This window comes from Leucoraja erinacea, chromosome 7 (genome assembly GCF_028641065.1).
Source record: "Leucoraja erinacea ecotype New England chromosome 7, Leri_hhj_1, whole genome shotgun sequence".
Lineage (NCBI taxonomy): Eukaryota > Metazoa > Chordata > Chondrichthyes > Rajiformes > Rajidae > Leucoraja > Leucoraja erinaceus.
Window position 1 is genome coordinate 30,114,795 of NC_073383.1, and position 24,945 is coordinate 30,139,739.

General features: G+C 41.3%; 1 long non-coding RNA gene across 1 annotated transcript in view; it reads right to left on the bottom strand.

Annotated features, from left to right (window-relative positions):
• Positions 1-24,945, bottom strand: part of LOC129698817 (uncharacterized) — a 72,604-nt gene that overhangs the window by 11,574 nt on the left and 36,085 nt on the right. Inside the window, exon 2 of the long non-coding RNA XR_008723731.1 lies at positions 19,719-19,834. This is a non-coding gene — a long non-coding RNA (uncharacterized LOC129698817). The remainder of the gene's footprint in view (positions 1-19,718; positions 19,835-24,945) is intronic.

Below are 24,945 nucleotides of genomic sequence, written 5' to 3' on the forward strand. Positions count from 1 at the left end.
GACTACCCTTAACATCAAGGAGCGCCAGTATATTATCGAAACAATCAAGTAGAAATTCCTCCATTTGTTCAAGTCACACCTTGCACAAGTGGACAGTTGTGATTGGTCAAAGTCATTCAATTCAGTTACATTATACCTACAGGTGGCCGTAGCAGTGCCAATGTCACGATATCTTTACCTACTTTATTAAAGATCTTATCTCTGTCATAAGTTGGATGGTCATTGTAATATTTGATTCTAATTGCGACTCTTCAGGAAAGAAGGCAATGCCTGCATGCACCTATGAACAATATGAAGCATTTGGCTAATAAAAGACAAGTAACATTTTCACAATTCGAGAATCAGATAACGATAAATTCCAACAACAACAAAAAAGTGCAGGAGGAATTCAGCAGATCAGGCAGCATCAAAGAAGGGAAATGGACAGACAACGTTTCAGGTTGAGACTCTTCTTCAAGGCTGGAGTGAAGAAGAGACAGCTTGTAGAAAGAGGTGAGGGGAGGGGGGAAGAAACAGAGGCCTCCCCGCAACCTTCCTGATGGGGCATGAGAGTGTAAAGGGACCTAATGTCCAAGGTAAAGATGCCTGATCTGCTGAGTTCCTCCAGCAGTTTGCTCAAGATTCCAGCATCTACAGACTCATATAATAATTTCCAACAGGAGAGAATCCAAATATTGCCCCTTGAGATTCAACTGTGTTACCTTCTTCACTCTATTCACAAAGCTGCAAAATAATTGAGTGAATTTATATATCACAGAAATATAGCAGCTAGAAGCACATACAAGACCACCAGGGGCGCCGCACCATTGGCAGCCCCACCTACAGTCTGTTTGTTTTTTCGTCTTTTTAATTTTTAGTGTGTTAAAAGTTTGTGTAAATTTACTCCGGTTTGTTTTATGTGGGGAGAGGGGTCGGGGGAAACTTTCTTTTCAGTTTCTTACCTTGCTGGAGATGTGATTAATTTTCGGATTACATTCTCCAGTCGCTCTGCGGCCTACCATCGATGGAGCTGGAGGCCTCCTCGGACTGACCATGGGCCCCATTGCGGGGGTTGGACACACACCAGAGTCGATCCCTTGCCTGGGATCGCTCCAACCGTGACCTGCGGACTTTACATCGGGAGCTCGCAGTCTCGGGAGAGGCCTTGGATGTTGGGAGCTCCAACGTCACGGAAGGTTCGACCAGCCCCGACACGGGGTTCGATCGTCCAGCGTGGGGGAGCTGACATCCCCCCCCCCCCCCCCGATGCAGGAGCTGATCACCTCGACACAGTGGATCAAAACGCCGCCGGCTACGGGAGTCAATATCATCCCATCAACGGAGGGCTCGAGGCCCCCGACCGCGGGAGAGCTAAGGGAAGAGATTTAACTTTTTTTTGCCTTCCATCAGAGAGAGGATTGTGGAGGAGTCTCTGTGATTGATGTTAATGTTCAAATGTGTTTTGTGTGTTCCGTTGCTTTTTATTTGTATGACTGACTTGGCAAATTAAATTCCTTGTATGTAGCAAAACATACTTGGCTAATAATAAAGTACTATTTTGTGATATTGTGATTGTATACTTGAAATAAGATAATTTTCTGCACCTTACATGTTATATCGTTGACGATCGTAAGATAACAAAGATGGACAAAGAGACAAAATGCAAGTTCAACAAAAATGCAGTTTCAAATGTCTATAGAGATTGTTCATTCTTCAGTCCAAAATATGAAAATAAGATTGAAGGCAAGAGTTGATAGCTTGAGACAATAATCTGCTACAAAGTAAACAAGGCAGGGAGAGACACAATGGAGGCAAAATTAAAATTAAATAGCCCAAGTACAAGCACTGAGATCAAGAAGCATTATTAACTATTATTCATTCCATCCAGTATTAGATGATACCAATGAAACCTTGCCAATGAAACACAAACACTAGAACAGAATATAACACATGTCAGTTTTGTATGTAGGCGTGATTCATTTGTTGGCAGATAGTTCTGCAGACTCTCGAACATGACATAACACTGTCCATTAAGATGTCAACTAGGAACTATGTGTTGTCTTTGGTTGCACCGGATTTGGGGGGTTTCTGCACTCACATTGGGGTCATTAATTTATTGAATTTTCTGTATTATATATTATCAATGTATATTATGTTTACAGGCCTGTTGCGCTACTGAAAGTAAAATAAATAATTGTTCCATTGTCAGTACATATGACAATTACATACTCTTGACTTTTGCTTATCAACTAACTGATTTAACATAATTCCTCAAATGTGGATGGCACGACATACTTCACACCGCCATATTTTCTGTCAGGATAATGAACATTAACGTGCATGGTGCATGCCAGAGGGAGGTTCAGGTGGTGAAATTGGTCTTGAACGACTGGATAAATTAAGATTTGGCAAGACCTTCTACCATCTTTTCACGGCCAGACCTCCAATACCTGTCTACTATGCATCCTCCCAGTCATGCTGAGCTTGAACAGAAGTGCTCCCTCTTGTAATAAAGTCAAGGAACATCTGTTGCATCCAAAAACTTGAGGTCAAGACAAAATCCTTCAGCACCTGGCACTTAGCCTCCTGCAGAATATAACGCCTTTAAAAAAAACTCTAAAAAATAGCAAACCCCATACTTCCACCAGGTGTCACCATCACACATCAATGCCTTTAACAGAATCACAGCTGCATCAAGAAATAATTGATCAAAGTTAATCTCAACCCTATCCGAGTTTGTCTTTGATCTGAGATCTGAATCTGTGATCTGATCTACTTACAGGAGGAACACAGAGGCCGTGGTAAGTGGCAGAATGAGCACAGCATCTTGCAAACTCTCCATCAACCACCTCCTTCCCTGTGTGGGTAGAGTTTGCAGTTCCTACATTAGCCACATAATACATGCAAATCATCCTCAATGCAAAGCAACTGAATAATGAGAAAACACCCTTGGTTTAACCATCTTCAGACGATTCATCAATTATTTCCTTTCATCAAAAGAACAGAAGTGCATATGTTCGTTATACAGTTTAATCCATTGGGATCAGCAAGATATTAACATGGAATTGTAAGTGGCATAAAAAAAGATGCACAGTGCAGGAGTACTTCAGGTCCAGCAACATCTCTGGAGAACATGGATAGGTGACATTTTGGGTCAGGACTCTTCTTTTTATGCTGCCTGATCTGATGAGTTACTCTAGCACAGTGGTTCCCAACGTGGGGCGTACGCCCCACAGGGGGGCAATTTGATTTTTAAGGGGGGCAATTGAGCGCGACTGAGGAGGTCTGGGTCCAAATTTTCGATTTTTATTTTTTTGGATTTTCCATCAGGTAAACATATGTAGTTTATGTTTCAGATGTTATTTTGAGTAAATAATTTTTTGGGGGTAAAAAAGGTCTTTATTGTGTAGTTATTACATAATCACCGCGCCATCGCTCTGCATGCACGTCGCACGAAGCTAGCGAGGTCATGGGAGAACCTTATTTATTGAATTGGATTTAGAAATGCGATTCAAAGAGCTTTTGCTAAGTTACCCGTATAATATCTATTTCCTCCGTTTTCTCTCAAGGGAAAGCAAGGGGGGGGGGGCATCAGGATTTTAGAGGTGATTAGGTGGGGCATGGCCAAAAAAAGTTGGGAACCACTGCTCTAGCACTTGATTTTGTTTGTAAGCCAGCATCTGCAGTTCCTTATTTCTCCACTGTTTTTTCTTTCACGTGAAGTACCTGATTCATCTTACTGCATTGGAAGTGCCACATAAATGGAAGGGCCACTTCGCAGTTAATTCGCATTTGTAGGTTAGAAATTCAAATTAATGCTTTAATTTAAAATCTTGTTTTCCTAAGTTGCCGTCATGTTAGAATTAAAAATCCTCTGACATCAGAAAATTGTTGTTATTTTTGTAAGGACAAGAGGAACTCGTTTATTGTTCATTGTGCTATGATATCGAGTTCAAGAGAATACTCAAGGGTTCCATGCACTGAGAATAAATTTTAGAAAGTTTTTTTAGGAGACACATCAAGTGAGTCAATAAGCTACTTTATACTTGGCACAAATTAAAAATGTGCAAATCAGCTTCTAACATTGTTAATTTTAATAGGTGTACATCCATGTAGCTATTTAGCAAATTTATTAGCGTTAGGTTTGTGGTGAGTTTTAATGAACTGCTACTGCAAATAGTGATGCAACTGAATTTGCAAGTAAACCTTTTTGAAGAAATAATTTGTTAACTGAGAAAATACCAACATAAAATGCTTACTAAGTGTGCTGTAAATATTTGGAACTGCTAAAGTACAGTACATGCCAATTAGCTGAATAACCTTTCTTTGATGCAGTTTACATTGGGACTGAAATAAAGTCGAATCATAGTGTGGCTTTTACGAAATTAATCATGGATGTACACCTTAAGCCGCTAAGGGTAATAATTGATTTAATTCATATCTTATTTACGGTTTGAAACAGAATACAAATCTGTAGTAAGGAAGGCAAACGCAATGTTAGTATTTATTTTGAGAGGACTAGAAGACAAAAACAGGAATGTAATGCTGAGGCTTTATAAGGCACAGGTCAGACCGCATTTGGAGTATTGTGAGCAATTTTGGGCCCGAAATCCGAGGACGGATATGCTGGTGCTTGTTGAGGGCCAGAGGAGGTTTACAAGATTGATCCCAGGAATGAGTGGGTTAACATATGGTGAGCATTTGACGGCACAGGGCCTCTACTCGCTGGAGTTTAGAAGGATGAGGGGGACCTCATTGAATCTTACCAAATATGTATGAATGAATGAATGATTGAATGATTAAATGAATGAATGAATGATAAGTTTATTGGCCAAGTAGTGAAAGGCTTGGATAGAGTGGATGTGGAGAGGCATTTTCCACTAGTTGGATAGTCTAGGACCTGAGGTCATAGCCTCAGAATAAAAGGATGTTCCTTTAGGAAGGAGGAGGAATTTCTTGTGTCAGTGGGCGGTAAACCTGTGGAATTCATTGCCATCCAAAGCTGTGGAGGCCAAGTCAATGGATATTTTTAAGGCAGAGATAGAGATATTCTCGAGTAGTCTAGTGGTCAGGGGTTATGGGGAGAAGGCAGGAGAATGGGGTTGAGAGGGAGATAGATCAGCCATGATTGAATGGCGGTAGACTTGATGGGCTGAATGGCCAAATGCTGCTCCTATTACTTATGAATGTACCATGAAAAATGCTTCACAATAAACATAGGTGCATGCAATGGAGATAATATAATGGAAAAATAAAAAAATCTTAGATCATGGAGAGAAAAAGTTAACATTTCAGACTGAAAATCACAACAGAATTCTACTCAAAATATAAACTAGATCTCCAACCAAAGACACGGCCCGAAACAAATAATGCTATTTTCTGGGTTTTCTTCCTATTTTGACCAACTGCAGCATTTTGCTTCCACATAGTTACGTGCAGTTCACTAAATAAAAACAAGGCCATTCATAGTCAAAAGATTAGATGACCTGATGGTTCTGTTTTTTTTATACTAATGGATTTTTATACTACTGCAATGGAAGTGAACTATCCCACCACTCAACAGGATCATGTCTCATCCTCTACAACAAATATCATTTTCATTTTCCGTCACTTGACTCATCTTTTATCCAAAAATAGGGTTGAATGAAATCCATGAATGAAACTCCATGGCCCTCCAGGATATTTATAAAGATTTACCTGTCTTTGAACAAAGAAGTTACTCCTCAGTTCAGTTCTAAATGGTCTGCTCTGTATTTTAGAGATTGTGACCCACAGCCTGAGCATTTTCCCCATATCTTCTCTACTAAGCCATCTATTTATAAATTTGAACAATACTCCAGAGGTTTTGCACACAACTCAATATTTTAGTCTTGGGCACAGAGTCCTGGCTTGTTTCCAGTTCCTCATTCGCACCCCAACTTAATTGCAACTCAGTTCCAAGCTTCCTGTCTGTGAATCAGCAGAGATTCACGCGGTTTCCTTAAAATTGTATAAAGATCATTATTTTTTGCTCAAACACCCATCCTGTTATGAATATTTTGATTAACTTCAATTATGTCTGTTTTTCCTTTCCACTGCCATTTCAAATCTCAAGACCACTGCGAGATCATAAATGATGGTTACCTTTAGGTACTTATTGATCAATGTTTGATGCATTATCCATGATGCAAATATATATTAAAATGTAAAATAAAGGTTATCAAAATATGGAATATATTTGAATAAATAACAAACGTTTTACTCAAGCAAAACACAAGTGCCGGAGCAACTCAGCAGTTCAGGCAGCATCTATGGAGGGAATGGATTGGTGACGTTTCAGTTCGGGATACTTGTGTCCCCAAACATTTTACTTGAACGTTCACAATGATAAGGTCAGTATTCCACAGTGGATTACTGAATGGTACACCATCTTGCAAGCCCACCACAGCAAACCATCAAATTTGCTGACACTCAGTGGTGGGAGGGACGAGCGAAAGAGGAGGTGGGTACATTGTAAAAGGAAAGGCAAGGGTGGCGGATTTCCGCTTCCTGGGAATCCACATTGAGGAGGACCTGACGTGGAGCGTGAACACCACTAATGGAAGGAAGAACAACATCACTCAGAGGCTGCTGCTGTCCTTTTATCGGTGCTCCATTGAGAGCATACTAACCTACTGTGTATGCGTCCGGAAGAGAAAGTAGCTGTGGAAAGTGAGCAAGAGGGCCATTGACAACGCCCAGAGGATTGTCGGCTGCCCTCTCCTTACCTTGGAGGACTTACACAGTTCCCGCTGCACCAAAAAAACCCAACTAAAGGACATTCCCACCCCGGACACTGGGAACTGTTGCCGACGGTGATCCACAAGACAAGGACACATAGAAAAGTTTTTAACCCACTGCTATAAATGCTATAGATGCAATATTCTAATGCCTCCAGTGGATTGACCAGGCTGTGACCACCACTTTTTGTAATCTCCTACATTCCTGGATGTTCAAGTTGGCAAACCAGGCTGTGATGCAACCAGTCAATTTGCCCTCAATTATACACCAGTGACATGCAGTGAGGTCAATGGCTGGGGAGGCACTGGCTAGTCTCAGAGACAGATTTACACACATATGAACCCGATAGAGATAGCTTAAATTCACCATTCAATTGGCAGGTCAATTTGCACAATGACTATTGGTTAGGTGACCGTATGTTTCATGTTTCATATCAGCATTCTTTACAACACACACATACAGGTAAGTTGCGCATTCAATTCACGTTTTATAGGTAAATGCAGTTCCATTATTCATACTCATTCAACACAAATGAAAATAAATATTGCATGGTCTTACCTTTACTTTTAAATAAAGTCCATTCGCCTATTGTCATTGTCAGTGACTTTGTGGCAGAAGTCCTCGTTATTTTCTTTTAGTTTTAAAAGTCTCTTCGTCTCAATAGAGTTTTCCATTTTTGCAGCCACTGGAAATTTTTTGCTAGAGCTAGCTAATGTGGAGGGAGAGCGAGCGTCAATTACGTGGGTTGAGCCTACGTAATTGACGCTCGCTCTCCCTCCACTGGGTTCAAGACGTGCCCCCCTTAGTGAGGCAGATGTGATAGCTGCCTCCCCTGGTGCTTTTTCATTGCAGTTTTATGACGAGACCAGCGAGCCTAAATATCTTTACACGTGAAATAAGTTACCTGGACTATGGAAGGCGCGGACATGTAATAAAGGGGTCTACAAACATTACATTGGTGACATACAGAGAGATAGTACCAGGCACACGCTTATTGCCTGCGCTCCATCCAGTTTCTGAGGGGTTGCGCAATCAGAGGGGAGGCTCAGCTCGTTGCTGCCTTGTCTCTTCCTGTATTTGCAGCGGAGCTCCGCAAATTTGGCGATTTTGATTATAAAAAATGATTGGAGTCTTTATATTTATTTTATTTTATTATTATTTTTCTTTACTTTGTGTGACAGCTATTTTCATTGGAGTACGGTCCCCTGACCCCAGGTCCCTGCTATACACCTGTAGAAGTTGTAGACAATGCTGGTGACAAGGCCTATCTTTAACAAGACTTTATCTTAGAGTAAACATCATTCCCATTATCCTTTATCTATACACTGTGGCCAGCTTGATTGTCATCTTGTACATTTTTTCCGCTGACTGGACAACACGCAGCAAAAAAGCTTTTTGCTGTACCTCAGTACATGCAACTACAAGCTAAACTAAAAATGTACTGGGTCCAGCACAGACCTTCAGAGATATGCACACACAGGAACTTGTTGACTGCACCACTGACCCGATGAAGACGTGTTTGTAGATCCGCAGCCTTCCTTTTCTAAAGTCAACAATCAGCTCCTTGGTTTTACTGAAGTTGCGACCAAGATTGTTGTTCTGGCTCCATTCAATCAGACGATCAATCTCCCTTCTGACTCTGACTCTGACTCATCATCACCCGTAATTCGTCCCAAAATAGTGATGTCATCGGCAAATTTAAAGACAGAATTAGAAGAGTGTCTGAATATACAGTCATGGGTATAGAGCAAGTAGAGCAGGCGACAGCCTTGATGTGCTAATTGACCCTATGCTAATGAGAATTTTACAAAAGGTAGGAACAGTAAACAAATTCGAGCTATTTCAAGGTGGTAGTCTATTATAAGGAAATATTACAACAGCTACAGAATAAACTTGCAATTATAAAATGGGGAAGCATCAGACATGCCAGAGTTGACAATGAATGACAAATGCAGTCATACAGTGCCGTCCATAATGTTTGGGACAAAGACCCATCATTGCCTCTGAACTCCACTATTTGAGATTTGTAATATTAAAAAAATCACATGTGTTTAAAGTGCACATTGTCAGATTTTATTAAAGGGTATTTTTATACATTTTGATTTCACAATGTAAAAATTACAGCTGTGATTATACATAGTCCCTCCCATTTCAGGGCACCATAATGTTTGGGACACATGGCTTCACAGGCGTTTGTAATTGCTCAGGTGTGTTTAATTGCCTCCTTAATGCAGGTATAAGAGAGCTCTCAGTAAATAGTTTTCCTCCAGTCTTTACATCACATTTGGAAACTTTTATTGCTGTTTATCAACATGAGGACCAAAGTTGTGCCAATGAAAGTCAAAGTAGCCATTATGAGACTGGGAAACAAGAATTAAAACTGTTAGAGACATCAGCCAAACCTTAGGCTTACCAAAATCAACTGTTTGGAACATCATTAAGAAGAAAGAGAGCACTGGTGAGCTTACTAATCGCAAAGGGACTGGCAGGCCAAGGAAGACCTCCACAGCTGATGAATGAAGAATTATCATTATAATAAAGAAAAATCCTCAAGCACCTGTCCAGCAGATCAGAAACACTGTTTGTTTTGGGGGCTATGGAGTCAGCTATGGATTTGTCAATGATCACTGTCCGCAGAAGATTTCATGTTCAGAAATACAGAGGCTACACTGCGAGATGCAAACCACTGGTTAGCCGCAAAAATAGGATGGCCAGATTACAGTTTGCCAAGAAGTACTTAAAAGAGCAACCACAGTTCTGGAAAAAGGTCTTGTGGACAGATGAGACGAAGATTAACTCTGATATGAGTGATGGCAAGAGCAAAGTATGGAGGAGAGAAGGAACTGCTCAAGATCCAAAGCATACCATCTCATCTGTGAAACACGGTGGTGGGGGTGTTATGGCCTGGGCATGTATGACTGCTGAAGGGGCTGGCTCACTTATCTTCATTGATGATACAACTATTGATGGCAGTAGCATAATGTGTTCTGATGTGTAAAGACACATCCTATCTGCTCAAGTTCAAACAAATGACTCAAAACTCATTGGCTGGCGGTTTATTCTACAGCAGGACAACGATCCCAAACATACTGCTAAAGCAACAACGGAGTTTTTCAAAGCGCAAAAATAGTCAATTCTTCAGTAGCCAAGTCAATCACCCAATCTGAACCCAATTGAGCATGCCTTTTATATGCTGAAGAAAAAACTGAAAGGAACTAGTCGCCAAAACAAACATAAGCTAAAGATGGCTGCAATATAGGCCTGGCAGAGCATCACCAGATAAGACATCTAGCCACTCGTGATGTCCATGAATCACAGACTTCAAGCAGTCATTGCATACAAAGGATATGCAACAAAATACTAACCATGACAACTTTCATTTACATGACATTGCTGTGTCCCAAACATTATGGTGCCCTGAAATGAGGGGACTATATATGAACACTGCTGTAATTTTGACATGGTGAAACCAAAATGTATAAAAATGTCCTTGATTAAAATCTGATAATGTGCACTTTAACCACATGTGATTTTGTTCTATTACAAATCTAAAATTGTGGAGTTCAGAGGCAAATAAATGGTGAAGAGTGATCCATGAAAAAAATCAATTTTTTAAATCTAAACGGCGCTCAGCAGCTGCTGGCGTCACAATGCCCACATGCCGACCAATCCAGGCCCACCTGCCTCCAGGCGCCGCCCCGCCGCTGTGGATTAAAGCCTCGCGCCCAGCACACGCACGCTCGCGCCACGCGTCCCGCAGCTGGACTCCCACACCCGCCCGCTCACTCCAATCCCCCCCCCCCCCCCCCGCCCGCCCGCTCATTCACTCCAACTTCCCGCCCGCCCCACCCGCTCCAACTCCCCGCCCACCCAAGGTCCACTAGACCTTTTTGCCAGAACTGTAGTTGCTCTTTTAAGTACTTCTTGGCAAACTGTAACTTGACCATCCTATTTTTACAGCTAACCAGTGGTTTGCATCTTGCAGTGTAGCCTCTGTATTTCTGTTCATGAAGTCTTCTGCGGACAGTGGTCATTGACAAATCCACAGCTGACTCCTGAAGAGTGCTTCTGATCTGTAGGACAGATGTTTGAGGATTTTTCTTTATTATAGAGATAATTCTTCTGTCATCAGCTGTGAAGGTGTTCCTTGGCCTGCCAGTCCCTTTGTAAGCTCATCAGTGCTCTCTTTCTTCTTAATGATGTTCCAAACAGTTGATTTTGGTAAGCCTAAGGTTTGGTTGGTGTCTCCAACAGTTTTATTCTTGTTTCTCAGTCTCATAATGGCTTCTTTAACTTTCTTTGGCACAACTTTGGGCCTCATGTTGATAAACAGCAATAAAAGTTTCCAAATGTGATGGAAAGGCTAGGTGCTGAGAGCTCTCTTAAACCAAAATGTATAAAAATACCCTTTAATAAAATCTGACAATGTGCACTTTAACCACATGTGATTTTTTTTCTATTACAAATCTCAAATTGAGGAGTACAGAGGCAAACAAATAAATGATGGGTCTTTGTCCCAAACATTATGGAGGGCACAGTCGTTAAAACTAGAGATACAGATTTAGGGTGGGGGGAGGGGGGGGATTTTTCACCATTCTGATTACATTTGGCATGTTTTATAATTATAACATTTTATTTTATTTCAAGGACTTTCCTCTCTCCTTAAATGTTTTCAAATGGTGTTTCATCAAATGTTAAAAAAAACTTCCTCCATTTCCTTGTCTTTAGTTGCTACTTATATAATGTTACCGCATTAAACTTGTTAAAACTGGCTTCAATTGTTCAACATGTTTATCTTGCAAACAGCTGATCCAGAACCACCAGGAAGTTCCAAGGCCTGACTCGGATGTGTACCGAGTAGTCAGAGCTCAACAGAGGAGGCAGCTGTGAGAGTAAGCTCAAGTTCAACGGCCTTGAACACCATGAATCATGGCCTATGAATCTGACAGCAACCATGGACCATACCCCAAGCAAATCAATACCTCAGGATTGGACTGAGAAATCTGACAAAAAACTAAAATCACTTATCCTTTTAAATGACCACAAGTGCTGTCTCAGTTTCAATATGATTTTTGCTGAAGGCTTCACTGAAGCACCACACTAATATACAAATACACCAACATTTTAATGAAATAGTCCACTTGTGCATTTCAATAAAGTTTGGGATATTTTTCATGCATCCAGTAACATGATTAGACAATGAAACTAAATGGTAGTATCTCATCCATCAGCATCTTGTATTACTCTTATTTTCTTGAAATCATTGCCAGATTTTTTTTTGCGGCCGATCCTAACTGCTGAGTTTCATAATCATCTGGAATGCTTCAAATGAAAGTTGAATTTCGTGTCACATTCCTAAGGAGTAAAACTGAGTTTTCTCAAATATTCCCCATCCTATTCTGAAGGCACTGAATAGCTCGGTACAGATTCCACATTTGGTAAATATTTTTACTGCAATTGTTTAAATTTACAATTTAATACTACATTTTACTTATATCACTGATGACTTAAAGCTCTTTATACCATGCGTCCAACTAAATCAACAACCTATTGCCATTCAGGCAGAGATGGCGTCAAAGACAGGCCACACTTTGCATGCTAGTCCCAGAAGAGGATCTGCTATCGGGAGTGCCAAATGCACGTTTTCTATCCTGATACAGTTGTGAAGAATAATATACTTTGAGAAATGACACAGTATACCAATAGAAATACGCAAAACAAAATTTAATGCTCCAGTTAATGATTGCAGTTTAAATACTGTATGCAAGGGATAAAGTTTTAGGTAATCATTGTGTTTACATTGAGGTTGTATGTGTAGCTCAAGAGATATTTTTCATTAGCTTACCATCTGTAAGTAAAATTATACATAATCTCTGATCAACGCATAGGGTGGAACTCGTGATTCATGAATACCTATCTGTTAAGACCACAAATTCCATTTACGTTATTCTGACTGAAGTGTTCAAATAAATTGACAGGAAACCTATTTGCAAAAGTGCTTTGAAAATCTTGATAAATTTAATCAAACTAGCAACACGAATGCACCCTTCTTATTTCAATCAAATTATGAAGTTACATTTCAAAAAGGATTGCCAATTTCCTCTGTTTTTAATGATTTGGGGTTCCATTTCAGACATATCTATAAATAATCCCTAAAAAACTGTTCTGTTCGCTGACGACACCACTATTGTGGGGCGAATCACTGATGGGGATGAGTCAGAATATAGAAGAGAGATCGAGCAACTGTCCATATGGTGCCAGCGCAATAACCTGGCCCTCAACACCAGCAAAACCAAGGAACTGATTGTGGACTTTGGAAGGAGTAGGAGGGGGACCCACAGCCCCATTTATATCAACGGGTCGATGGTTGAAAGGGTCAAGAATTTCAAATTCCTGGGCGTGCACATCTCTGAAGATCTTTCTTTAACACAATTATCAAAAAAGCTCATCAGCGCCTCTACTTCCTGAGAAGATTACGGAGAGTCGGATTGTCAAGGAAGACTCTCTCTAACTTCTATAGGTGCACAGTCGAGAGCATACAGACCGGTTGCATCATGGCTTGGTTCGGCAATTTGAACGCCCTGGAGAGGAAAAGACTACAAAAAGTAGTAAACACTGCCCAGTCCATCATCGGCTCTGACCTTCCTTCCATCGAGGGGATTTATCGCAGTCGCTGCCTCAAAAAGGCTGGCAGTATCATCAAAGACCCTCACCATCCTGGCCACACACTCATCTCCCTGCTACCTTCAGGTAGAAGGTACAGGAGCCTGAAGACTGCAACAACCAGGTTCAGGAATAGCTACTTCCCCACAGCCATCAGGCTATTAAACCTGGCTCGGCCAAAACTCTGATTATTAATAACCACTTTCTGTTATTTGCACTTTACCAGTTTATTTATTCATGTGTGTATATATTTATCTCATGGTATATGGACACATTTATCTGTTTTGTAGTAAATGCCTACTATTTTCTGTGTGCTTAAGCAAAGCAAGAATTTAATTGTCCTATACAAGGACACATGACAATAAACTCACTTGAACTTGAAGGCTGCCTTTACAAATTTTGCAACATGTGTAATTTCACTCATTTCCCAGAATCAAGCTTGTTCCTGTATGCCTACATAAAGCATATGTGTGTTTTTACAATACTGGGTACAAAAAGTGTGGCACCATACATAAAACTGAAGTTCACAAATAAATTATTTCAACAGGATTCAGATTAATCAAAAACCCTCACAGTGGCCGTACATGAGAGGGAGAGATAGTTCATGAAGTTTGAGAAAATTTCATTAATGAACAGTTCCTATTTGTTTTTTTACACTTTATGTTTGGTGTCCACCATAACCACCGTTACATGGAATTTAGAAAGTCTTTTTTTTTCTCAAGCATGATAGCTGATTTCTTCACTTTTGCTGTTTTTCAACATACAAATGTACTTTCTTGCTATAAACATGGAGCATGTGACCAAATGAGCAATATTCCTGTTATCTACTGAAACATGCGTTACACGCGTTACAGTGTCCAAGGGTGGACACCAAAATGAAAGTAGCTCCTGTTTCTTCCAGAATTTCTTTTTTTGTAATTTCTTTCTCATGTTTTGAATAAACTTTATGGAAGTAATTGTCCATACCTAATAAGAGACTGCAGGTACATAATTTGATGGAAATATAGCTGCCGAAAAATGCTGGTGTGATGATGGACACCAAAAATATTCACTAATTATGGCATGCAGCAGCTTTTACAGAATCTTGATATTAAGGTTACTTTCTTCTCATAATTTCATTATCTATTGAGTTCTTCAAACTAGAAATTTTTCAATCTCCTTGGGAAGTTCTTTGGTCTTAATTTACCATTGTGGTGTAACGGTGGTTACTCTAAAATAGGGTGGACACCAAGAGTAACCACCGTAACGCTCTTTGAAATATGGCCATTCAGAGCACTTAATGCCAAATTCATCAAAGGTTTTGCTTATTACTGTGAAGCATGCATCTCTGGAAAACAACAAACTTGAAAATGTTTTGAATTATAATGAAATTAATGCAGAAATTGCCTCTTTATTTCATTGTCAATGCATGTCACATTTTTGGTGTCCTAAATATTGATAATTTTGAGATATAAACTGGTTGAATCAGGGAATTAATTTAATTTCTAACGATTTTATCTCTACTATCTCTTGCACATTTGAGTAACAATCCCTGAAAAAATTAACACCATACTACTTGAAAGTGGAGATATGACATTTTTAACGTTCTGTGCTGAAATCTCTCCAGTATTATAAAAATATACATATGGCTTTATATTTAGTCAATGATAGCTCAGGAGAGTTCAGTAACATGATATTTTAACCAGTTGACCTTTAATCGACCGTTGAGTTCCGTAACAGAAGAACACAGTGCCACCACAAACAAAGCAACAAAACACAATTCTGTACTTTTATTGCTGGCTGGTGTTCTGCAATTTACTTAATAGCATATACCCTATATTTAAGAGGATTTTGAGGTACAAACATCCTTGAAAAATATTATTGAATATCAATCACATCTATGATGAAGCACTCCCATCCAGTGCGCTCTCTCTCGCTCTCTCAATTGTGCTACCGATCTACACTCAGTCAAAACTTCCACATCTATCTATGTCTTCTATCTTCTATACATAACTAAAACTTTGATCTTGTGCTCTTCCGGTTTGCAGGGTATTTCTATTTGCGCAAAAATGGTACACAATAGCGCTACGATTTTTCGCCAGGTTACTCACTGTTCTCCTGTGCTGCGAGTGCAACAAGTTTGTTTCCGATCGGTGGTATATTATAAAAGTTATCGACGTTTAGAAATCTTAAAAAAACGCGCGTGCGCAGATTCCTTCAGTCAGCGCCACGCAGTTTGGTCTCTTTTCCTGTCAGTCAATGCCACGGCTGGGATGGCGATGCCTCTTCCTGCCCCACCGGCGGCGGCCTGTCCCGCCTCACTCACAAACTCCTCTCTCCCCTCCTCACAGTAACTTGTCTATCGTCTCCCCCACCACCAGCAGCGGCCGCGGGGAGGGGGTTCAGTGGAGGCCCTGCTCCCCGTCTCTCCTCCGCCCGCCCTCTGCGCCAATGGCAGTCCCATCCACCCGTCCCTCCGGGTCCATCTCCTCAGCCGCCGCCGTTGCGGTAACTCACCCTCATGGCCTTCTCAGAGGACATCTTCTCCACCAGCTGATCGAAACTCGTGGTGCCCACCGTGACGAACACCGACTCCATCCCCCCCCCCCCCCCGCAGCGGCAGCGAGTAGGCAAGCAGGTAGGCGGGTGGGCAGGGCAGGGACGGGCCGATCGGCAGCAGTGGGCGGGCGGGGCTTACCGCGCGGCAGCAGCGGACGGTTGGACAGGATGGGGACGGGCCGAGCAGCGGAGTTTGAGACGCACGCACGATGCAAACTGGTCCAATCGTCAAGTCAATGGGATCTAAACCACAGCTAACAATGAATGACCTGTGGAGGAAGGAACTGCAGATGCTGCTTTTTATGGATGGAGGGAGGGAGGGAGGGAGGGAGGGAGGGAGGGAGGGAAGGGACCTGTGGAGGAAGGAAGGGAGGGAGGGAGGGAGGGAGGGAGGGAGGGGGGAGGGAGGGAGGGAGGGAGGGAGGGGGAGGGAGGGAGGGAGGGGAGGGGGGGGGAGGGGGGGGGAGGGAGGGGGGGGGGGGGGGGGGGGGGGGGGGGAGGGGGGGGGGGAGGGAGGGAGGGGGAGGGGGGGGGGGGGGGAGGGGGTTGGGGTGGAGAGGTGGAGGGAGGGAGGGAGAGAGAGGGAGGGAGGGAGGGAGAGGGAGGGGAGGTGAGGGGGGATTGGGGAGGGAAGGAGGAGGGGGAAAGAAGAGGGAGGGTGAATAGAAGGGGGAGGGAGTGCTGGGGGATGAGGGGAAATGAGTCGTACCGACGCGGTTGGGGCCTCTGCATGAGTGGTGCAATATTGCGTTGGGGGGGGACGGGTTGCACTGGGGGAACGGGTGAGTGGTGCAATATTGCATTGGGGAACGGGTTGCATCGGGGGACCAGGTCTTCCGTGTGACAGGGACCCAACGGGTCCCACTTAGTCTAGTTAGTACAAAATGTGAGTTGATACTTCCAACAAATACCCTCTGAACAGTAAGGCCATGGCAGCTGATGATGACCTACATGAGGATATATTTTACAATCCTCCAGTGTCGATTTCCTGACAGAAGTCACCCGATTTTTACCATCAAGATCCTGTACAATGGCAGAGCCTTACACACATTAAAAGCATCAGGTATATTAGGAGGCTGTGCTGCACCTATGTAACTGTTGACTGTAACTTTGACATTTGTTAAGTAATGCCTGCTAGTTTAGCCAGTAGTCAAAGTAGTAGAAAAAAAGTGTCAGATTTTCAAAAATATAAAAGAATTATTAAAATCAGACAATAAAAATGTTTTAAAAATCAGCAGTTTCAGGTAAGTGTGAGGTGTTACATTTTGGGAAGTCAAACCAGGGCAGAATATTCACGAAGATTAGTAGGGCCCTGGAGAGTGTTGTAGAGCAAAGGTGATCTAGGAATACAAGTACATAGTTCCCTGAAAGTTCACAAGATGATAGGATGGTGATAAAGATCATCTGTACACTGGCCTTAATCATCAGAAACCTCAGTTTAGAAGTTGGGATAACTCCGTGGGACATTGAAGAAGTTCTCCTCCTCTGAGTTACTCTAGCATTTTGTGTTTAAACCAGCATCTGCAGTTCCTCCTCACACATAGAAGTTGGGATGTTATGTTACAGTCGTAGAAAATGTTGACAAGGCCACATTTTGAGTAATGTGTTCAATTTTGCTCATTCTGCTATAGGAAAGATGCCATTAAGATGGAAAGAGTACAGAGAAGATTTCCGAGGGTGTTACCAGGACTCGAGGACCTGAGCTATAGGGAGAGGTTGGTCAAGCCAGGGCATTATTCCTTGAAGCACAGGAGGCTGAATGGTGATCTTGTAAATGTGTATAACATCATGAGAGGCATGGATACATGAATGCACTTTTCCCTCAGGGGACAGGAATCAAGGACTTGGTGCCAAAGGTTTAAGGTGAGAGGGGAAAGATTTAACAGAAACTGTCAAATAACCAGGGGCAACTTTTTCCACAGAAGCTGGTGGGTTTATGGAACGAGCTGCCAAGAGAAGTAGTTGGGCCAAGCACAATAACAATATTTAAAAATCTTTGGACAGATACGTGGATAGGAAATATTTAAAGGTGCCAATTGCGACCAATGGATCCAGCTTTGATGGGGCATCTTGGCTGAATTGGGCTGAAAGGTCTGTTTCCGTGCTGTATGACTATGATTCTAAAACTGAAAAAACCCAAGTTCAGTACATTTAAAAACAATTGAATGCATTTAACTAAAATTATTTAATTTAAGCAACAATATAAATGATCCAAAACTTACGTTTGGCCTTTGCATATAAATAAATGTCGTTGTTAATCCTGTGCCTGATGTCACCAGGCACAGGCTATGTATATGGATTCCCCAACCTTAGTGCTGGCTGAACAGGTGAAACAAGGAACTGCTGGCTTACAAATAAAGCACAAAGTGCTGGAGTAACTCAGTGGGTCAGGCAGCATCTCTGGAGTTCATGAATAGGTGATGTTTTGGGTCAAGTTCCTTCTTCAGTCCCAAGAAGAGTCCAGACCCGAAACGTCACCTATCCAGATCCTTTTGTGATGCTACCAAACACACTGAGCTACTCCAGTATTTTATGGGGGGGGGGGGGGGGGGGGGGGGGGGGGTTTGTGCAAGTTAACTATCATAATTATATGATCCAGTGCTCAACTACGCGAGAGGGAATCCAGTATTTGGGAGCACATTCTGCATGCAACTACCAGCATTTCCCAACAAAATCTAGGTTGTTACAACACCAAAAATAGAACATGGACATAATGAAAGTTTAGTTTTGTCCAAAGTTTGGTTGTCCATTACCCAATCGGGTAAAGAATTAAGGTTATTAATCATTTTCTCTTATATCCCACCAGTTTTAGGGCTGGTGGGATATACCAGGGAAAAAATGAATTGCCTATACTAATTCGCCTGAGAGAATCCAAAGTACAGCATGGAATTGAAATATGGCTAGGCAAGGAGGTAGGTTTCTTGGCCTGAATAACATTAGTAAACCAATTTGGCTTTTCCAGAAAGATGCTAGACTGATATATTGAAATTATTTTCCAGCTTGTCATGATGATAAGCACAATCAACATTTGGCTGCTAGTCCGTAAATAGGCCATCATATACTTATATGTAAATTTAAGCTCCTGACCTAGAAAAGGATATTGATACATTTTACAGAATTACACAAAAGCGACTTAAAGGTGTAACCAAAGACTCGTTGAGGAGATGCAAGAGACTGCAGGTGTGGAATGTTCGAGGAACTCAATGTGTGAGGCAGCATCTGTGGAGAGAATGGACCAGCAATGTTGGGTTGGGACCCTTCTTCAGGCCCATCAGTCTGAAGAAGGGTCTTGAACTGAAATGTCACCGATCCCTTATCCCTTCCTTCCCTGATTTTGCCTGAACCGCTGATTTCCTCCAGCACGTTGTGTTTTTGTCCGTGATGAACTAGGTTACATTATAAAATCATTGTGAGGTAGAATAAAATCAACCCTGGGTCACAAAAAAAAGCATGATGTAAAATGAAGCCAGAAAAAGGAAAAAGTGCACAAATCATTTAACTATTTTACATCACTCCACAATATTCGAAATAAAAATTATAACCACTTTTGTCATTATCATATGAAGAAAACTCACAAAACTTACGATTAACATTTGAGAAACCTTGTGCTTTACAACACAAATCATTTCAGTCCAATGTGAAAACTTAGCTTTTGAACTCATTAAGACATTAAAACAATTTTAACATCTCAAATTCTGATTGAACAAACAACATTTCAACATGTGCCCAGATATGAAATATTAAAATATTGAACAGTTATTTGCAATCTGGAAACTCACCACTATTCAAGAAGCTCTCGTCTTAGTGTGGTTTAGTGTACATCGCACCGATCACAACTGAATTGTCTGCTCTCATTTGGACTGTAGGATGGTCACCTTAAAGGTAGTATTTACACCTAGGTAATAAAACAAATATAATTAAGAAGTGAAAATTATTTTAAACTATAAATTATCAAATCAACTTTAGGTGATTTCTCAGTCAAATATGTCAAGGGATTTTGTTATTCTAAAAGCAGTAATTGTTGCATCTTGCCCTTTGTGAATATATAACCTAGTAAAAAGATTAACTAAAATAAGTACACGTTGCAGAATGTTTCAAATATAAATTGTGCCAAAATAAAATTTAAATGACAAGAATATTCAATTGAGCACAGACACGGGTCCTTTGTCTCAGAGCCGACACCAACCATCAAATACCATTTGCAGGGATCTTGTTATTCTCGAAGCATTTCTACCAATGCTCCATCCCACTCCAGATTCTACCACTCACCAACACATTAGGGGCAAATCCTTAGAATGTGGGAGGAGGCTGGGGCACCTAGAGAAAATCATGTGGTCACAGTGAGAATGTGCAAATCTCACACAGACAGCACTAACGACAGCATTGGATCAAAGTCGCTGGACCTGCAAGGAGGCAGCAACTCTATCTGCTGCACCGTAGACACTCCCAAGAATTTGATGAAATTCTATGGATACATAACTGAGAACCAAGAGTTTTAAGTGGATAGCACTTTCAGCTTTTCAATAAGTGATGTTATTTCAAACTAATATCTTGCATTTATACTTCAAGTTCTGTTCAACAACATCATAAGGTGGGGATATAACTGTCAATGAGGATTTCTAAATTATTCAAGACTTGCACACTTGGTTGAAGAGAAGCCACTGTCAATTTACAACTGTAGTGCTAAATAAATAGATACTTTTTCGGACTGCCAAGTTTTCAATAAAAGCCACAAAGCATAACTTCAAATGTGACCACCACGGTGAATTATCAGTACAAATTGCTGTTTAAGAAAGAACTACAGATGCTGGGAAAATCGAAGGTAGACAAAAAAGCTGGAAACTCAGTGGGTGAGGCAGCATCTATGGAGCGAAGTAATAGGCGACGTTTCGGGTCGAGACCCTTCTTCAGACTGATTTCCGGGGGGGGGGGGGGAGACAGGAAGAGGCAGAGACAGTAGGCTGTGGGAGAGCTGGGAAGGGGAAGGGAAGGAGTGAGAAAACAAGGACTACCTGAAATTAGAGAAGTCAATGTTCATACTGCTGGGGTGTAAACTACCAAAGCAAAATATGAGGTGCTGTTCCTCCAATTTGCGGTGGGACTCACTCTGGAGAAGGCCCAGGACAGAAAGGTCGGATTCGGAATGGGAGGGGGAAGTTGAAGTGCTGAGCCACCGGGAGATCAGGTTGGTTATTGCGGACTGAGCGGAGGTGTTGGGCGAAGCGATCGCTAAGCCTGGATTGCTGGATTATTTGTAGCCCACAAACAAGCTGAACATGTGTTTGAAATGTTTTCTGTGAAATTAGCTCTAAGCTTTATCTATCATGGCATAGCAGTATTTATTCCTCAAGAAAACTCTAATTTAGGAACAGGTTTATTATTGCTACGTGTACCAAGGTACAGTGAAAAGCTTTGTTTTGCATGCTATCCAAACAGATCAACATAAATACAATCAAGTCAAACTCAAGTTCAATAGATACAGCAAAGGGGAAGATATAGAGTACAGAATATAGTTCTCAGCATTGTAGCACAACAGTTCAATAAGGTGGCTCAATGGGGTAGAGGAGAATTGAAACACTAGTTTATTGAAGGACCACAGTGGCGGCACAGTGGTGCAGAGGCTGAGTTGCTGGCTTACAATGCTAGCAGTGTCACAGGCCAGGGTTCAATCCTGACTGTAATGGCAATTTCTAACTTTTTTAATGTCCAATTTACCATTGCCATTACTACATGGGAATGTGGGAATGATCTTATGCAGACAAAAGAACGTATCTTCCAGTCGCATGCTTTCCAGTTCTTCATTGAAGTAGTTGTACAGACAAAAAGATGAACATACCAGATCCTCCTTATTCTTATACAAATTGTTTTTTTCGTTCTTATTATCTGCTGTCCTTTCCACTCTGATAACTGTGTACTCTTCACCTCCTGATCTGGTCATTACGCTATACATAACGTCCTACTAAGCACCAAGAGCCCGCCCTCAAATGTTCAAAATAATACTGCTAGAAATATCTAGACAAAATAATATAATAATAATAACTTTATTTATAAAGCACTTTTAGACAACATCAGTTACCACAAAGTGCTGTACATGGGAAATCAACAAAAAGTTATTACAAACTACTAAAACCATTAAGACGACAGGACTATAAAAACAGTAAAAAATTAAAAGACATTAAAAGCACTAAAACAGGAACAATGTCTCAGCCAGTGTCGAAAGCCAGTGAATAAAAGTGAGTTTTTAGGGAGGATTTAAAGATGGACAGTGAAGGGGCCTGTCTGATCTGCAGCGGCAAGGTGTTCCAGAGTGCCGGTGCAGCAACAGAAAAGGCTCTATCCCCTCTGAGCTTCCGCTTAGACCTTGGTATCTCAAGGAGCAGCTGATCCGCTGACCTGAGGCGCCAGGATAAGGCGGGGCGAGGCCATTCAATGATTTAAAAACAAATAAAAGAATTTTAAAATGAACTCGAAAGTGCACTGGAAGCCAGTGAAGGGAGGCCAAAATTGGCGTAATGTGCTCCCTCTTTCGAGTTCCGGTTAAAAGGCGAGCGGCAGCATTTTGGACCAACTGGAGACGAGTCAACGAAGCTCGTGAGACTCCAGTGTAGAGCGCATTACAGTAATCCAGCCGAGATGAAATAAAGGCGTGAATTACTGTTTCAAAATGCTGCCGCTCGAGAATAGGCTTCACCTTTGCCAGCTTCCTTAGGTGAAAGAAGCTGGACTTAACCACTGCGCCTATTTGTTTATCTAATTTAAAATCACCGTCCATCATAAAACCCAGGTTTAAAACTGTTGGCTTTACGAATATAATATACAATATAATATGCCAACAATAGCCAGCATAAATCTAAATTGCACCTACACCAACTATGGGTGCTGTCTGTGCGAAGTTTTACGTTCTCCCGGTGACCGTGTGGATTTTCTCCTCGATCATCTATTTCCTCCCACACTGCAAAGACGTACAGGTATGTAGGTTAATTGGCTTGGTATATGTGTAAATTGTCCCTAGGTGTGTGTAGGATAGTGTTAATGTGCAGGGATCGCTGATCGTAGCGGACTCGGTGGGCCGAAGGGCATGTTTCCACGCTGTATCTCTAAACTAAACTAAAGACGATTCAGAAGCTCGATAACAGAGGGGAACAAGCTGTTCCCGAGTCTGGCGGTTCCATACTTTCTGCCTGACGGTAGCAGGGAAAAGGAGGAATGACCGGGGTAGAACAAGCCTTTAATTATGATGGCCGCTTTTGAGGCAGCGTGAAATGTAGATGGAGTCAATTGTGTGGGGGGGGGGGATGTAATTTGCATGAGACTCGTCTTCCACTCTTGAATTTATTGTTTGCAATTATATTCTAATTTGCTAGCCTTCCAGAATACATGCATGAAAATAGGGAGTTTCACTACCATGGATAAGACAAAAGGCTCAGGACAAGAGAAGCTCTTAGGATGCACATAAAATTGTTCATTTACCCGAGATATCAAGTATGATGAAGGATGTTGTACCTGCTCTGGTTCTGAGTTAACTGACTTGAGGACAGAACATCTGATAAAATAATGACCAGAATATTATATAGATTCACAAAAAAAAATGGACATACAACATAAAAGTGATGGACTGAGAATTAGTAATGAGATGTAAGTCCATAGTAATTAATTAGAAGCAAACAAATTAGCTAGAAAAATCAAAAGGCAAAAAGAAGAATTTTTTTCTTCAAGTAGTCTGACAATGCTCCTAGTATCACTGTTACATATTAATGCTTTGGATATGGAATCAAGTAACTCGATGTCAAAATTAATAAATAACACAATATTATAATTAACACTGACAATAATGATGACATCATACAGCAAGGCATGAAACATTTAATGTGGGCAGTAAAGAACATATTAATTTGATAATATGAATCATTTGAGTTATGTTCTTTGGTAAGGAATGCAGGAATACCGCCTATCTTTTAAATCAAATTGAACCAAAGATAGTAACAGAATCCTGGTGTATAGATTGTTTAACAGCAGTAGAGATAAATTAGAGAGCAAGTTTGGAAGAGTACAGCACAGGAACAAGCTATTCAGCCCACAAAGTAGGTGACCAGAATCCAGGGAACTATTGGCCAAGTTAGTGATACATGACCTTCCATGTACAAAGCCATGCTGGCTGTCCCTAATTAGCCCATTCTCTTCCAAATAAGATTAAATCCTATCTTGAAGATTTTTCTCCCATAGTTTGCTTACCATTGATGTTAGGCTCACTGGCCTATAGTTCCCTGGGTTCACACTACTTCCTTTCTTAAACAAAGGAACAACATTGGCCACTCTCCAGTCTTCTGGGACCTTGGCTAGTAAGAAGGTACTGGGATTTATTTTGTGGAGTTCAAGTACTGAAGTTATATCAAATATATAGCTCAGAGTACCATGCACTTATCTACTCTCCTTACTCACAGAAGCATTGGGAGAAGAAGTAGAAAAGATTTATAGAGGTAGTATCTAAGGTAGTATTAAGAGCAATTACAGCTCTAAGGAAAGACTGAACCAGATGATGCTCTTTTTTTAACAAAAATATTCAACAAAAAAAAAAGGCAATGTCAAGTCAAGTTTATTTGTCACATACACATACGAGATGTGCTGTGAAATGAAAGTGGCAATGCTCGCGGTCTTTTGTGCAAAAGACAAACAACAAAACAACCAAACAAATTATAAACACAATCATAACACACATATTCTTTTACATAATAAATAATAGAAGGAAAAACGTTCTGTAGAGTTAGTCCCTGGTGAGAAAGGCGTTTACAGTCCGAATTGCCTCTGGGAAGAAACTCCTTCTCAACCTCTCCGTTCTCACTGCATGGCAACGGAGGCATTTGCCTGACCGTAGCGGCTGGAACAGTCCGTTGCAGGGGTGGAAGAGGTCTCTCATGATGTGATGAAGATACAGTGCTCTCCATAATTTGAGACAAAAACCCATCATTTATTTATTTGCGTCTGTACTCCACAATTTGAGATTTGTAA